This window comes from Ambystoma mexicanum, chromosome 8, assembly GCF_040938575.1.
Source record: "Ambystoma mexicanum isolate Mex_15411 chromosome 8, UKY_AmexF1_1, whole genome shotgun sequence".
Lineage (NCBI taxonomy): Eukaryota > Metazoa > Chordata > Amphibia > Caudata > Ambystomatidae > Ambystoma > Ambystoma mexicanum.
In genome coordinates this window covers 1,481,547,893-1,481,560,231 of record NC_090929.1, presented here as the reverse complement: position 1 = coordinate 1,481,560,231, position 12,339 = coordinate 1,481,547,893, and the positions used below count along the sequence as shown (strand labels likewise).

The 12,339-nt window shown below is 42.7% G+C and overlaps 1 protein-coding gene across 5 annotated transcripts in view; it reads left to right on the top strand.

Moving 5' to 3' along the window:
- Window positions 1-12,339, top strand: part of SFXN3 (sideroflexin 3) — a 163,408-nt gene that overhangs the window by 53,969 nt on the left and 97,100 nt on the right. The window contains exon 1 of one of the 5 annotated variants that reach the window (XM_069611654.1): window positions 8,933-9,049. The exons of the other annotated variants lie outside the window; for them this stretch is intronic. The gene's annotated coding sequence lies outside the window, so the exon portion shown is untranslated. Of the gene's footprint in view, window positions 1-8,932; window positions 9,050-12,339 lie in introns of those variants that run through there. 5 annotated transcript variants of the gene reach the window in all.

The window sequence follows — 12,339 nt, the reverse complement described above, 5'->3', positions numbered from 1 at the left end:
CCACTCCGAATATAGAGAAGGTATTGCATGGATGTCAGTAGATCACGCTTTCCTCACATAGAACACGGACGTTGTGAGTTTCAACAATGCAAGATTACCACACTTGGAACAGATAAATTATGGATCATAACAGTAGATGTTGCACTTGCATCGAGAAAGAACTGAATGGGATGGAGCGTTGCAAACCCCCCACACTGAAGAGGTAAACGAAGGGCCTCACCACAGCAGTGCAAGCTGCACTCACAACTGGAACATCATATGCCTCAGCAGTCCAAAGAACATGCCCTGCATGTACATCACTGATAGAGCAGTGGGGGATCCACACAGAACAGGAACAGTTAATTGCAGCAGCAATGCACAATCCTCAGATAGAACTAATATAACATTGATAGCCTGTGTATTTTGACTGTTTGCTAACTCGTTTTAGAAAAGATCTGCATAGTAGGAATTCAATAAACCATAATTGGAAGGAATTGAGCCTTAGAAATAAACCAAATTATTTCTATACAAATTCCTAGCCGCTGTACAGCTGCTTCACTTCTTAAAACATGTTGCAGAAGGGGATGTTAATCTAATACAAAAGTCACTCGATAAGCCTATTATTTCTCTAAGGTCTGACCATTTGATCTTCTGTATATATTTTAAACCCAAAAAACCTAGCCAATTACACAATAAAGCAAACATGCATTGTGTTTGTTTTGAGGTTCGATATAATTGTCTTTAATATTTAATGAAAGTCCTCATTTCCTGGAACTACTACTACCTAATGGTATGCCAATGTTATGATACGTAAGGACGCAATGCTAAATTCTATACCGATTCTCATGGTCAAATTTTGGCTGGACAGAGTTAATGATTTGTTATTTATATTGTGCTTGTGGCTAAGCACTAAACATATTTACATAAAATGATCACACAACCGAAGTTGGTACTCATTTATAGACCTCGGATGGATGAAAGGCTGAGTTGGCCTTGCCAGGATTCAAACCTACAAACTGTATGAAAGGCCGAGTTGGCCTTGCCAGGATTCAAACCTACAAACTGCAAATCACGCACAGATGGCAACAGCGAGTGATCAACCGTCTGAGCTGTGTTAGCGGCTAACATCCTTCAGAGGTTGGTAAACTACCGACTGAGGTATAATAATCACAGTGCCTAGAAGTTGGCCGAACCATGCATGAAGCGCTACATAAAATGAAATGCCTATGTGGATTATCACTACAGTGACAAGTTTTGCTGAGTTTCTATTTCAATTGCATATGTAATTCACTTTTTAGCAGTGCTTGCACTTCCTGAAGAGTCAGGTTGTGGCTGTTTTAATTGCAGTCTTGAAGATTGGAAAGAGGCTGTAACACTTGCCCTTGATTATGGGTTCTGCTGCCACTATTTATAGTAATATATACCCCATTAACTGCAAGTTAAGGTTGAACGGATGTAAACTAGACCTTGCATACTCCTCATGTTGTAATTAGAGTGTACGTTTCAATTTTACATTACAAGTGTAAAAGTGATTTGCCTCTCCAAGAGAGCGTAAAAAGTATGTAACAGGCATTCAAAACATGACAAAACTTGAAAATGAATAGGACCCATTAGCAACAAGTTAATGCCGGATTGCCAGGTATTGAGCGCTGAGGCAGTTTAATATGGAGAGATGTTGTGGGGTGGGCTGCCGCACTCCTGAGACACAGTAGATGAATCCAGAACCTACACACTCAAATGGGAACTGGGATGTGTCTACAGGTGGCGCGCTGCCCTATTGAATCATGTGCAACCCATAAATAACCACAGTTGAATCACTCCAATGGTTCATGAAAAAGTCAAACTATAATATTTAATGAACAAAATGGCACATAAAAAGCAAACACATTTTTGGACTGTTTTTTGTCCTTTTCAAGGCTGGGCCTAAATTACCCATTGACAAGTTGTGAGTCACAGTGTATAGATTCCAAAACGAAGTCCCAAACTTCTCGCGTTAAAGCATGCCAGCAAAAAAAACGATCCGGTTATAACGCAGTCCGTCCCAAAATACAGATTTCCTCGAAAGTTTCCATAAATCACATGAAAGTTTCCGTGAATGACATGTAACATGTAGCAGACTTTAATGCCTGAAAAGAAACCCAATTCTGTCTCACCAAAGAAAATAAGTTGATACTTTAATTAGACTAAGAAAGACATTTATTTGAACGTTTTTGTGGTCACTTCTTTAGGTAGAGATGGAATGAAGCTTTTCGGAAAACAATACAACTTAACCAATCCATTTTTGAATTCCTTATCTGTGCCTTTCTTCTTTCCTGATCTGTAGTTTCTTCAGGGAGGCGTGCACCTTAGATCTCACATTCCCTTAATATTGGAGTCTTCAAGGTTTGAATGGCACACACAGCTATGTGGGGGCACTATTGGGATGCTCTCAGGAAGACATGAAGGGATGGGATAGTGTCATACATCCTTCAGCAGAACTGCACCTCACATGACTGGCGGGCTTGGTAGGGGGATTGTCATCCACATATCGGGCTTATTCCTCTAGCAGGTCCGTAGGGAGGGGCTACAGCCAGTTATCTGTTGTTTGGCTCGTGCAGTCTGGTGTGGCAAGGCCGGGGTCAAATAGCAGATGATTGTGCTTCTCTACACCCAGTGAGGAAAGGGATGAGTCTAACATGGGCAGCGGCACTTGCAAGCATCTTGACAGCTTTTAGGGTTGTGAGTTTTGGGGCACTGTGACTCGGTTGGAGTCAGTCTAACAACATGCCATTGCTTCAGAGAGGCTAGTGGTGGTGGTGCAGTGTTATGTTATCATAGCTTGGCATAGCGCGGCTATTACCCAGAGGTGTCTTGGCGCTGTTAGCCAGATGCCAGTAAAGGGCTTAGGAGAAATTGAAAGGAGGTATCCGGTCTGCACATTAGTGTACATGCCACAGTAATGGTACGATCCTTTGCTGAAGTTAAACTATTTTCAGCCCTCAAACAGGGATGGAATTGAATTGTAAATCAAACAATCATTGGCAATGCCAACAGTTTGGGCTTTTGTGTAGGCTTGGGAAAGGCACTTGCTAGGCACAGCTGTAGTGGTATTAATTGGCCATTGACGGTAGCAGGTGCAAAATGGTACGAGTACCTGGGCATGTAATAGCAGTGCCTGGCAAATGCCTAATACTTCCGCAGAAGCCAAAACTGCTGGCTTTGGCAATGCTTCCTTTTAAAAGGACTTCAGTGGAGGATAGGACAGGTGTAGAGCTTATAAATCGAGTGGCTGAAGGCAGACGTGGTTGACATTTGTATTACATCTTAATAGGGTTTACAACTCCAATTAAGTCATGAACTCTGAGTAGACTGCTTTGAGAAAACAGTGCAATGCTTGATGGTAACGTCCATAGGGATTAGCATGGCAATGGGCAGTCAATGAGTGGGCAAATAACCAAACACCTAGAGGGTAAGTGTCCCTCCTCGTGTGCCATTTCTCCCTATTTGTAAATTCAATAGTATTGGATTATAGCTGTCGCAATCGACACCTAATAGCCCAAACTAACGGTGTTGCTCTCTGATCACCAGAGTAACTGCTGGATGGATTTCGTTTTTCAATTATTTTCGTATGTCAATTGGACCTTTTTTTTTTTTTTGTTCTTTTTTGCATAGCTTATTAAGCACATAAACATCTTGGTTGCTACTCTAGCTGAGAGATAGAGGCAGGCATCAATGGATGAATGGCACCCGAGAAACATCGACTGACAGGCTCCTACTCGCAAAGAGATTGCTTATAGCAATACTCTGATTAAATTGCTCTACCCTGGACGATGAAGTGCAAGTGCAACCTAAATGTAACATATGTGAATGCAAGTAGTGGGCACTCCATCAGAGTAATGGAACAAGCCGAAGAGCACCAAATGGCATCGAGAGGTATGGCACAGCAAGAGGAAAGCCGGTCAATACGTATGATCTCAATAATGGGACACCCGTAGATATCGGAACACTAGATGAGCATGCTGCTCTTTTGTAGTATTTTATATGACTCTCTTGTCCTATTAACTTGTGTTGGATGGTGCTTATTTGCACCAATTCCACACCGCATTTCCCCACTCATATGCCTGGGGTGCAGGGATATCCAAGCTTGGCAGGTAAAACAACGTTGTAGATGATTAAGAGTGAGCAAATCCTAAGAAAAATGCACGTCTAACTCATACCTTACATTGTTTGATTGTTGAATATTGTACTATGGTCACACCTAAGAGAGAAGAGGTCTTAAACTTGACTCCTGCTTATGCGAGCCTGCTAATTGAAATTGCTAACTGTATCTAGCCTGTCTGTTACTGCATTCAGCCCGCTAATAGCATAATTACAGCCTATCTGCACTCTGATTTACAAAATTGCACCTAGCCCATTAACTGGACCTAACCTATCTATGTCTTGCTATCTGAAACTGCTCCTAGCCTGATAGTCGCATTTAGCCTGCCTGTACTTAGCCATTTTAAATTGTCTGATAGTCGCATCTGATAGTCACATCTAGCCTGCCTGTATTTAGCCATTTTAAATTGTATTCCGACAACTGAAATTGCACCCAGCCTGATAGTCGCATTTAGCCTGCCTGTACTTAGCAATTTTAAATTGTATTCCCACAACTGAAATTGCACCTAGCCTGATAATCACACTTAGCCTGCCTCTACTCAGCCACTTAGCATGTACATGCTAAGGTCTAGGTAAACGTACCACAGCCGCCCTTTACAGGTCACCTTGGCTGCCACTGTTCATTACCTTCTCCATCATACTAGTAGTACAAACACTTAGCTTGGCCACCAAAGCTAACACTTTGAGCCTCTGCGCCTCGTCCTCTCCCACCCATCTCGCCTACCCCATCATGCTCGACACACAACAACCTAATACAGGACTTAAAATGAACCAGTATCAAGATAGTACTACCATACAAAGGCCATGTAATACTGTAGACAGAAACCTAAGATTATGCGCTCGCCTGTCCAAACTGCATGAGCTACTAGCTAAGAAAAATGAACTACTAAATCTCCCAAAAAAACAGTTACCCTTGAAGGTAACTGTAGAACCCACCAGCGAATATTCCAATCCCAAAAGACCCATACTAAATGGCACCAAACAGACCGCTAAAGATAGACATAATACTACCTGCCCTAACTTAGAAAGCCACAAACCTCATCTCAAGGGAGCGCTTATAAACGCTAGGTCTCTAGTCGCACATGCAACAGAGATATCATATATCATTCTTACAGACAGCCTAGACTTCCTGGCCATCTCAGAATCCTGGCTACATGACGCGACAGGCCCTGCCCTCTCATTAACCGTCCCAGACAACTATACAATTCTACGAGCTGACAGACACACTTCCCGAGGTGGAGGCCTAGCAATCATAGCTAAGATCAGCCTAGACATGAGAATTATCACAACCCCCAATATGCAAAATAGCCATCACTAACTCCCAAACACTAAACATCATCTTTATCTACAGACCACCAGGTCCTATTGGAACCTTCGCTGAGGACATTTCTACATCCCTGTCCAATAACCTAAAAAATACATCCCAAACAATAGTGCTAGGTGACTTTAATTTAGGCTATAATGACACTAAGGATATCCAATCTACAGCGATTGCCCTGACTCTGAAAGAGCTGGGATTCTCCCAGAAAGTTAACTTACCCACCCACAATAAAGGTTGTATCCTTGATTGGATAGCAGAACACAACTGTGAAGTAAATATCACGGATTCTGTACCTCAGATTTGGACTGACCACCACCTGCTATTATTCACAGTTAGGACTAACTCTGCTACTGCTACTGCCCAGTCCTCACTTGCCCCACCCTTGCCCACGAGGAACAAAAAACTCATGACAGCGGAAAAATTGATGCCTGTCATAATACCTAAACTGAACTCATTCCCAGACATGGATCCTAATGTGTTAGTTGAACAGTATAATGAAGCTATAAACTCATCCCTCGACCACATAGCTCCACTCAAATTAAGGAACAGCAAACCGAAAAAGCATCTCAACTCATGGTTCACTCCTCATCTAAAAATTCTTAGGCTGACTAAAAGAAAACTTGAAACCATTTGGAGACTCTCCCCATCAGTCGAAAATAAATGTAACCTTTCCAAAGCCTCCTCCCAATACAAGAAAGAAATACTTTTAGCCAAACAGGAAACTTATATACCAGAATATCTCAATCGAAATCTAGTGTCTGAGAATTGTTCAGCATTCTGAAAGAATTGGTAACTCCTATTGTGCCTCAAGAAAACTGCACCAAGGACAAAGAATGGTGCTCTAGTATACAACTTGCCTTAACAAATAAAGTAGCTAATTTACAAACTAAAATTGCTCTCAAAAACGCATCTCTAACGCCTCACATCCCGCAGAGCTCAGCGCCACCACCACAGCCTAATCAAGAAGTCCGATTCTGCTTCTCTAAGGTATCGACCATTGAGGTAAAAAAGGTCATTCTGGGACTTAAACCGTCCAACTGTAAAGGCGACCAATGCCCAGCACAACTTATCAAGGATGCTGTGAGAGAACTATCGCCATTTATAACCAAACTCATCAACTCCTCCTTTACCACAGGCATGGAGGCACGGTACCAAATAACTTAAGAGTCCTGGGTATTGCCACTATTAAAGAAACAAACCCTCGACCCTGCCATTCCCGCAAACTTCAGGGCCATCACGACTGTGCCCTTTCTTCTAAAAATTCTAGACAAAGTGGCTTACATGCAAATACAAAACTTCCTAGAATCCAACCACCTACTCGGAACCCGCCAATCAGGATTCCGCCCGCAACATGGGACTGAGACAGCTCTAATAGATCTAAAGGCCCAAATAGACGAATGCAGAGACAATGGCCAAGCAGCCCTACTCCTCCTTCTGGACCTATCCGCTGCATTCGACTTAGTTGACCATACAGTCTTATATGTAGCCACCTAGACTCTGCAGCCCATTTCTCAAAAGAGGCTATAACATGGATCAAGTCATTCCTGAGTAACCGGACTATGAGAGTCTTCTCTCCATCAGCCTCAGCAGATCCGATCCCTATAACCTGCGGTGTACCACAAGGATCTTGTGTGTCACCTACCCTCTACAATGTTTTCACAAAGCCCCTCTTTGACGCAATGGATCATCTGGGTATCGCCTACACTAACTACAGACGGTACCCAGATCCTCCTCCCGCTTTCAGGGGTTTACGCCAAGGATCTGGCTCTAGTGAATAGAATCTATAGCATCGTTCAGGCATGGATGGCCACCCACGGCCTATGCCTGAACAATGATAAAACTGAGCTTATCATCCTAGGCACCCCAACCTATATATCCAAACTCAGCCCTGACTATGCCAACTTCATTATTGATGGGAACAACATAAAAGTAGCTAACGAAGTGAAAACCCTAGGATTTTACCTAGACCCCACTGTGAACTTTGCTAAACAAGTTAACTCTATAGCCTCTGCTACGGCATAAACATGCAAACTAGAGCTAGTAAACAATTCCTCTACACAGACAGCTGCATTACACTTGCCAGAGCCCTTATACTATCCAAATTGGATTATTGTAACAGACTCTACATTGGGGCAAATAAACAGACCATTCACATAATTCAAGTCCTCCAGAACAATGCCTTGAGAGCAGCACTCAAGATTAACAGAAAGGAGCATATATCCTCTGTAAGAAGAGAATACAAATGGCTATCCACTTTTGATAAAATTCAACTTAAGATCGCCTCGCTCACCCACAAGTGCCTCAACAATAAAGCACCAGCCTACCTCATGGACTGGTTATGTAAAAGTACCTCATCCAGACCAACAAGAACAGCCAATGCAAACTGCCTCCAAGTCCGCGCTTCAAACTCTCCACCATAGGAGTACATGGCTTCCCAGTCAAGGCTGCGCAGTTGTGGAACTCCCTCCCCCATGGCATCAGAGAACATCAGCCCTTCGCCAAGTTCAGACAGAACCTGACCAGGTGGCTGAGAGCTAATGACATCTAACTACTCTAACCTGCATGACCCTTTAGATGCACCTCCCTTGACACCCACCCTCTGCTCCTGGAGCTTACTTACTATGTGATTGAATTTCCGTGCGCATCACATCACTATGACACTGGTGCCACTTGACCCGATATGTCACACCGTAAATAACTGTATATTATAACCCTATGACTATGCAGGAAACATGCACCCTGTTAACTCATTGTTCCTTGACCCCGACCCTGCCTTGTACATACCTGCCAATTGTAACATCGTTGATGTCTGTATTTTCCTACTTATCATGTACTTGTAACTAAGTTGAGCATATTTTTGTCTGTTTGCGCCCTGATGCCCCAGAGTATGGTGCGCTATATAAATAATAAACTAAACTAAGAAAAAAACCTAATCAATGTTGAGAAAAACCCACTATAGTGTAAATGCTGAAGTTCAGACTCCCTTTAGAAAGAGAGCTGGAATACTAAACAACTGTACAATCATTTTAAATGCTGTTGGAGGGAAGGCAGTGGTCTTTAGCCAACCTGCCCTTGAAACGTTAAGATTTTGAAGGTTTACGGGACGAGATGTCCCACTGGTGGAGAAACGTCAAACATAGCTGTAAACAGGTAATTGACACAGTTTGATTTAAGAATGAAGCTATGACGAAGGCTAATATCGCAAGTAAACGCATGCCGCTTCGCCGCACTCCGAGTAAGAGAACATGGTGGGAGGGTTCGGGGTAGTGCAGGTGTCGGTTTCTTTTAATGTACTGCAGCATTCTGCATGCTGATCATGCAGAATGCTGCAGTAGAACTATGTGATCGTGCATCTTCCATTTAGAATGTATGTTTGAAGGGAAGAGCAAACTGAAGAAGTAAAGGTGTGAAGAAGCCAGTGGGGCATACTTGCTGCTTTTAATAAAATAAGAACTTTCCTGTGTGTCTGCATCTTTTCCAAGGCGATGGGCTGGACAATACTGGAGCCCCACTGAGTACTGGCTCTGAGGAAGAAGGCTGTGGCGACAACCAAACTGCTGTTGTGCGATCCTTGCATCGGGCTGCTCGAGATACAATCCGATAGGAGTAAAGGTGTGCAGCGGTCTAGTAAAGTATTGTTTGTGGATTCCCTGTCTCGGTCAAGAAGTCCCCCAAAGAAAGGTGCTTGTGGGGGGCCGTTTGTGCATGCAGCAACATTTCAGTGACCTGTGGGGTTGCCACAGCGACCATGCAACTCTTTTAAGCAGTGGCGTGGCTTCGTACTGTAAAGGTTGCCATGACAATGCAGCGGTTACATCAGGGACCTCTGCTGTGTGTCGGGAAAGCACCCTCTGGTGGCCATCTTTGTTTACATAACTAGTGCTTTTAACATTATGCCGGTGCGGAGCGGGGCAACGTGCTGTGTGTTTATGTAGCAGTCTGCATGTTGCGCTTTCAGATTGGGAGAATGCAGTGCTTTTAACCTTGGCAAGACTGGAAACGTCAGCAGGATGTTTCTTTTTGCAGGGTGAGGAACACTGCTTCATCAACTAGAGACTTCATTTTTGCTGGTTTAGTGAAAGACATTACATTATACAGTGATTGAAGGCATCTGCAAGCACACTGGTCAACAGAATGAAGCATATTAACTTGCAGTGTGCATCGTGTGAATGAAGATTGTTCGCAGAATTTCAAACATTTCAAAACATGTAGACTGTAACGTCTGTGGCTTAAAACCTGCGGTTTAAATTGCATTATTATTATTATTTCATTTTTGTATTACGCAAACCCCCCAATGCTTCAGTGCGCATGAAGACAAGACCTGGTCAGAGAGAGAAAGGAGCTCAGAGCCATGGGTTGAACGGACAGAGAGAAAGAACTAATTATTAAAATTAAAGAGATGTGTTTTTAGGGTGCTCTTAAAACTAGAGAGACTCAGAAGGTTCCCTAGATCTGGGAAAGAAAATTCCATAAATTTGGGGTGAACACTTGAAAACAGGTGCCACCAAATTCTTCAATTGCGTCTTGGTACAAAAGGTTTGTTGACCCTACTAGAGCGAAGAATGTGCCCGGTTGCTGCCTTACACAACCGGTTCTTGAGTTACTTAGGAGCCTTGTCAGTCATATATGCTGCATATATGCGTATATATATGCATATATGTTCTAGTGAGTATTTTATGTGAGATGCTTTGGTTAACTGGAAGCCAATACAGCGCTCGGCTTGATTCCGAGACATGATCTTGTGGGCCAAGATTGCAGACAGCTCTCACAGCCCCATTCTGGGCTGTTTGAAGACATCTCAAATTATGTATAGATGTACCTGCAAGGAGACTATTACAATAGTCGAGCCGAGAGTTAACAAGTGCTGTAGCCATGGAAGAAAGATGTTCAAAGGACAGGTACTGACTAATCTGTCTAAGCAACTTGTTAACGTATGCACAGAACATCTAAAAAACAGAACAGCTTACATGTCGCTTCATTGTCAGTCTGGAACCCGGGATGATGTGATGCCTTATGTTTTCACAAATGGACTTAGTGGAACAACATTTTACCATATCTGGATGTAACTTTTTATCCTTTGACTAGAACTTACAATCATAAACTGTCTTTTCTTTGTTCAGTGCCAATGAGTTGCCTGACATCCAGTCAGTGATCATGTTGTAGGTGTCATTAATAAGAATGGAATCCGTCTTAAAGTCATCGGAGAGCTCAAAGACTAGCTGGTTCTCGTTAGCATAGTTAGTATATTTGATGCCGATGCTGTCTAGCTGGTCAAAGAGAGAGGGCACATGTAAACATTAAACAACAGGGGTGACAGACAGACGCCCTGTGGGATTCCACAAGATGGTAGCTCTGGATGGGCCTGAAAACCACGCATTTCCACTCTTGCTGATCTGGGGCCTAGGAATGATGCAAACCATTTGATGGTTGGCTCAGAGCAGTTAATAATCTTATGTAGCCTTTCTAGCAATAAAGCATGGTTCACCAAGTCAAATGTGGCCAAAATGTTGAGCGACATAAGGAGTGCAATCTTAGTTGCCAACCATTTCTGCCAAATTCGCTCGCAGGTCCAGTATTGCTGTTTCGGTCCCATGCATTGCACGATAGCCGCACTTACGTGTTCCAAGCAGATTGTTCTTTTCCACATGTTCTTGAATCTGTGAGTAACTTTACAATTTTCAACAAGTAACAAACAACTACCCACAGCCTCAGGACTCAAGAGTCGTTTTTTTCAAGACCAGGGTAAACCAGATCTCTTTAAGACTAACAGGAACGCACAAGTTAGTTATAGACAAGTTGACAATTTGGTGATTAGTGGAAAGTCTTTGATGATTACCCCAGGGCATATATCACCAGCATATGTAGTGGGTTTAAGCCTGTTCGCAATATCAGTCGGGGACTTTCGAGTAACAGAGCTCAGACTGAATTCTGGAATAGAGTCACTGGTAGTAATTATTGGAGCCCAATTCATAGATATGCTCTCATTACTATGGACTTTTGCTAGCCTATGGCTGACGATGGTGGACTGGTGAATCTTTATTTTGGCAGAAAAGCTGTCTTGAATTTCTTAACACCAAGGATTACTAAGAGGGACTGTGTTGGTGTTGCATTTTTTCTTCATCCAATTCCTTCAAAATGGAGAACAATTATTTTTTGGCTGATTTAGCATTGCTGATTCTGTTAGCATAATTTTCCTTTTTTGCAGCCAGAATAGTCTTTTTGTAGTCCGCAGATGCGGCTTTACAAGAGGCAAGAGAATTGGGACATGGATCCTTCCTCCATTGTGTTTTTAGCAATTTTTTTTGTTACCTATGCTTGATAATGTCCATAGAAAACCATGAACTCCCTGCCGTTTTGGTTTTAAATTTCTTAACGATGATGGGTGCAATTTGTTAATTGCTAAAGCTGTCATATTCGTATATTTCTGCACCAATGCTTCAGTGATAGTAGTGATGCAAGTTTACCCCACTGTCTGTTGTGTCACAGTGAGGGTTATTGGTTTAGGTGTCACACTAGTGAATGGGGTATGCATACTTTCTTTTGCGATATTGTATGTTCCATAAGGAAATAGTACATAACATACAGACTGCAGGGTGTACCTACACCCAGTTATTTTTTGGAGACCCAAGGTGAACCCAACATTCCTTGGGAAAGGTGGAAGAAGCGTTTTGAGCACTAGGTTCTGGCAGTCCATGGTCTGAAGAAAAAAATGTGTACTCTTGCATTGTTTAGGGAATTATGGGCAAGAACAGTTTGAGAATGTACTGCTTTTGTCAGAAGGTGAGTCCAGTGGTTTATCCGAGTATGACAAGTGCATCCTAATGATGGACAAGCATTATGAGAAGATGCTCAGAATTGTATTATAGAGCAAACACTTTGGGAAGAGGAAACAGATATAGAAT